This window comes from Penaeus monodon, chromosome 43 (assembly GCF_015228065.2).
Source record: "Penaeus monodon isolate SGIC_2016 chromosome 43, NSTDA_Pmon_1, whole genome shotgun sequence".
Classification (NCBI taxonomy): domain Eukaryota; kingdom Metazoa; phylum Arthropoda; class Malacostraca; order Decapoda; family Penaeidae; genus Penaeus; species Penaeus monodon.
The window spans coordinates 6,060,164-6,065,163 of NC_051428.1; the positions used below are offsets into that span (position 1 = coordinate 6,060,164).

Consider the following 5,000-nt stretch of genomic DNA (forward strand, 5'->3'; position numbering starts at 1 on the left):
ATTTATGCAATGCCTTTTCAACAATGGCGCTATTATTGGACCTGTGGTGACTGCTGCCCTCTGTGGTGCAGTCAGCTGACTCGCTGCCCACCACACCTGCCGGACTCAACGAACTTGCCAAGTATCTGTGACTTCCAATTGGATCTTTTCTCCCACACGTCATGCTGGACCTCTGCCCGGCTCTGCACAGTTGCATACGGGGAAAATACCGCCACGTCTTTTAAAATCCTCAAGCAAATGTGACAATTACCCTTCCATGCCCAGTAAATAAGCGTGGGTAGGTCGTGTAATCCCTTTTTCTCCCCCCGCCCCTTATACGTCTGAAAGAATAAAAAAGAAGAAAAAAAAAGGTATCAAACACCCCTTTTGACGGCTTCGTAATGAAAGGCTTATAAAGTCAGTTTGGAATTCGTGATATCTAACACGAAGTACTTACTGGCGGCTCCAAACAGTCTTCCACTCGACACCTTATACAAAAATACACTTAACAGGTGAGGGAGGGAGGGAGGGGGGAGGGAAAGAGAAGAGTGGATGGAGGAGATGAGGTAGATGGAAGGAGGGAGGGAGGAGTGGAAGGAGATGAGGGAGAGGGAGTGCAAGGAAGGAGGGAGAGGAATGAGTAAGGAAAGAAGGAAGGGAGAGGGATAGAAGAAGGGATAGAAAGGATGAGATTATGATATTGAATTAAAAGAAAAAGATAAAACATGAAGAAAAGAAGAAAAAAGAAGAGTGAGAATGAGTTGAGAGAGAGAGAGAGAGAGAGAGAGAGAGAGAGAGAGAGAGAGAGAGAGAGGAGAGAGAGAGAGAGAGAGAGAGAGAGAGAGAGAGAGAGAAGAGAGAGAGAGAGAGAGAGAGAGTTATAAGAAGGGCAATAAAAAAAAAATATAAAAAAAAAAAAAATATATATGACTCGACTCCAACAACACGAAAAAAAGCTTCCATTTTGAATTTCCCGCCACAGGTACTATCTGACACCCCCCCCCCCTCTGTCTACCACCCCTCCTCCCCAGCCTGCGATTTCTGCCAACACCAGATGTGCCTCTCGCTTCCCCTAATGACAACACTGTTGATAAGGTGCCTTTGCCAGCACCTGCCACTGTCAAGGTCACCCCAGCTGTCTTAACATACACACGAAACTTATTTTTGGGTAAATGGAGAAGCAGGAGAGGGTGAGGGAGAGGAAAAAGAAGAGAGGGAAGAGGAGAGAAAGGGGAGATGGAGAAGAGGAGGGGGAAAGAGAGAATGAAGGGAAATGGAGGAGAGGGAAAGAGAAAAAGAGGGAGAGGGAGAAAGGAGGGGTGGAAGAGAGGTAGATGGAGAGACGGGGAAATAGAGAGAGAGAGGAGAAGGGGGGGGGGAGTTGAGTAAAGGGAGAAAAACGGGAGAAGGGGAATGGGAGAGAGAGAGAGAGAGAGAGAGAGAGAGAGAGAGAGAGAGAGAGAGAGAGAGAGAGAGAGAGAGAGAGAGAGAGAGAGAGAGACGAAGGACACAAACGACAGAAACCGATAAAGAAGGGAAAAAAACAAACATAGAACGAGAGCAGAAATGCAAAACCAAACTCCCAAACAAAAAACAAAACAAAAAAGTCTGGAACCGTTAGCTTGTTATGGTCCAAAAGCGTAGGCGTGCAAACCCATCTATCGTGACAAGGACCGCCCTGGATATAACGTCCGCTCGATAGTCGGGAAGTGTCTCTCTCCATCGACCACATTGATTTTCTTTTACCTCACGAGATCAATAGTGGGTCTACTGAGGACGGTTCCCAAGCTGCCCTAACCTCTCACAACAGCGGGTTCGGAGGTCATTATTTCAGGGAGAGAGAGGGGAGGGAAGGAGGGAAGGAGGGAGGGAAGGAGGGAAGGAGGGAGGGGAGGGAGAAGGGGAAGAGGGAGAGAAGGGGGGGAGGGGAGGGGGGAGAGGAAAGAGAGAGAGAGAGAGAGAGAGAGAGAGAGAGAGAGAGAGGGGGGGGGAGGGGAGAAAGAGAAAGAAAGTGAAAGGGAATGAGAGAGAGAAAGAGAAAGGGAGAGAGAAAGAGAATGGGAGAGAGAAAGAGAATGAGAGAGAGAGAGAGAGAGAGAGAGAGAAAGAGAAAGAGAAAGAGAAAGAGAGAGAGAGAGAGAGGAAACATGTCAAGCAGTGAAGTAGGCAATATACAGATAGATAACAGATCGATAAAGACAGAAAAAATACATCTACGACCCCTACCTAACCTTCTATTTCCCAGAGATCCATCTATCGATTGGTTAATTATATCTTCACAGAATCTACTTTCTTTTATTATCATTACTATCATTATTTCAACCAGTGTCGTCAGAATTACCGTATGAGACAGGATAACCAGAACAGAATTTTCCCCAGAGTTAACCTTGGGGAATAAATGTCCTTACAACCTCCGAAATAAACCAGACAGGCACAACAAATCAATCGTTTCTCTCTCTTTATTCCTCCTTTCGCCCTGTAATATTTAATGACTCCTACGCGATGCAGAGCTCTAAAAATAGGGAGAAAAGTTGGGGCAGCGAGATAGACGAGAGTCAGTGACGAAATCCTTTTTTTTTTACACCGCAGTTGCCAAGTCTTCTTCTCCACGGTTTATATTTGTCTCCATATATACACACACACATACACCCCCTTCCCTCGGCGCTGAACTCGACATGGCTTGCGTGAAGCCTAAATCTCGGGGGGTAGATAAATGCAATACGTATATCTAAAGGCATATCGACGTTCACGTTGAATAGGGGGGGAAAACGTTTTAAAAAAATTGCAGAATATGAAACTCTTAAGTTCTGTTCCTTGCATTTGAATTTGTCGCTACCCCTCACTATCCACCCATCCCTAACCCCACCCCACCCCTTAAACCGTTCCCACGTACATTGTACAGATGCCAAATACCACCCGCGAGACGCCAATACATATAAAATCCACAATAAGCAATAGGCTTATCCAAAAAGAAGTTACTCAGGCCTAACCCGAAATCCTGCATCGAAAAAAAAACATCCACTTCGGTTGCTATGGCAACTGCAGGCCGCTCTCTGCCTCTCCTGACGAGACAAGGATTTCGAAATGGGCGACGCACCAATCATGAGAGGTTTTATCGCCTTTGATACTAATCCCAAGCGTAAGGTACCTGAAGTCTGGAGGAGAAGACAATGCAGGAGATTCTTCTTACAGCATCTCATGGATATTTATGTATGGGTGAATGCGCTGTATGTGTAATTGTGTGTGTGTATGGGTGCGCTGTATGTGTAATTGTGTGTGTGTATGGGTGCGTTTTTGTTGTGTGTGTGTTGGGTGCGCTGTATGTGTAATTGTGTGTGTGTGTGTGTGTGTGTGTGTGTGTGTGTGTGTGTGTGTGTGTGTGTTGGTGTGTGTGTGGTGTGTGTGTGTGTGTGTGTGTGTGTGTGTGTGTGTGTGTGTGTGTGTGTGTGTGTGTGTGCATGTGTGTGTCTGCTTGTATGTGCTGTGTGTGTTTTCCACCCACACCACACCACACACACACACACACACACACACACACACACACACACACACACACACACACACATATAGATGTATATGCATATATGTGTGTATGTATATGTATGTGTATGTGTACGTATATAGGCCATATATATATATATATATATATATATATATATATATATATATATATATATATATTAGCGTCACGAGGAGGTATGTAAGGAAATTTCCACAATTCTTACTCCAGCCAGTGCGTGCTCAAAACAATATCTCGAAACCGCTCATGAAATATTTCTGAATTGAGTCACGAAAGAGCGAGGGATCTACGCTGACGTCACCGCAGGCCACCTCTCAACGTAAAATATAGATGTGCGTGCCCGCCTGTGTGTATGTGTACAATATAAACGGCTCAAAAGGACGCAATTTCCGCGAGGATTTTCGTTAACCAAAATGTCTCGAAGTTTTCTCTCTCGCTCGAATAGGTGGACGAAAATGTACCTCCTTCAGCATACTAACACAGCAGAAGCAGCAGGCTGGGTTTGTGTGGGCGTCAATAAAAGCTACGACACAGTGGAGAGGAAGGAAGGAGAGGGAGGAAGGAGGGAGAGGGAGGGAGGGAGGAAGGAGGGAGGGGGAGGGGGAAGGTGGGAGGGAGAGGGGGTAAGGAAGGAGAAAGGAGGGAGAGGGAGGAAGGAAGGAGAAAGGAGGGAGAGGCAGGAAGGGAGGAGAAAGGGGGGAGAGGGAGGAAGGAAGGAGGGAGAGGGAGGAAGGAAGGAGGGAGAGGGAGGAAGAAGGGAGGAGGGAGGAGGGAGGGAGGGGGGGAGGGGAATGTAGGTCCCTTCACTACCATAGACGCAACACAGCTAACGCCCAGGGTAGAGAAGGGGAACGCGGAGACACACCTCTGTGTGCTCTGAAATTGCGTCGAAACAGTTGCTGATTCTCTACCTTTTTTATGTATATACACCGAGGGAGCTTGTGAAAGATAACTGGTATACCTTGCAGACTTTTTTCTTCTTCTTTTTATGATGTATATACGTAAGGATGTATTTGCAACTCATTACCTTGAGACTCGGGTCTCCTAGCTCTCACCCAAGATGCTCTGCGTTCCTAGCTTTTGGTGACATACTTTCAGTTGCTGAAACTGTATTCGTCAGCAATGTTGTTGTCTTGAGACGCTCGATTACTAATTAAAAGCGACTTAGGAGCGTTTTATGATCGAAGTTTCACGGAGACGCCACGCACTAAACAGAGGGGAGAAAAAATTACCAAACTCCCTCAAACCCGCCAACGGAACGACGCACTATAAAAGACGTTTTCCCAAACAGACGTACAACATTCACAAACTTACGGAGTGCCGATGGTAATAATTGAGATCCTGCAGAGTATCTCTCTGTACCGAGGACAGATCAATACTGGCAGGCCACCGCACTCGGAGTCCCAACCACTGGGAGGCGTTCGCTCAGCTGACGTAGTTGCCGCGAGTCACAACACGGACACCCAAGCTTTTCGTTCAGTTTCTGTTACTTTCACTTTTA

General features: G+C 46.4%; 1 protein-coding gene across 4 annotated transcripts in view; it reads right to left on the bottom strand.

Moving 5' to 3' along the window:
* LOC119568432 (tumor protein p53-inducible nuclear protein 2-like) overlaps positions 1-5,000 on the bottom strand; it is a 20,402-nt gene that overhangs the window by 7,418 nt on the left and 7,984 nt on the right. The window contains exon 1 of one of the 4 annotated variants that reach the window (XM_037916956.1): positions 4,814-4,953. The exons of 2 other annotated variants lie outside the window; for them this stretch is intronic. The gene's annotated coding sequence lies outside the window, so the exon portion shown is untranslated. Of the gene's footprint in view, positions 1-4,813; positions 4,954-5,000 lie in introns of those variants that run through there. One more of the 4 variants, XM_037916958.1, reaches the window with a different exon arrangement.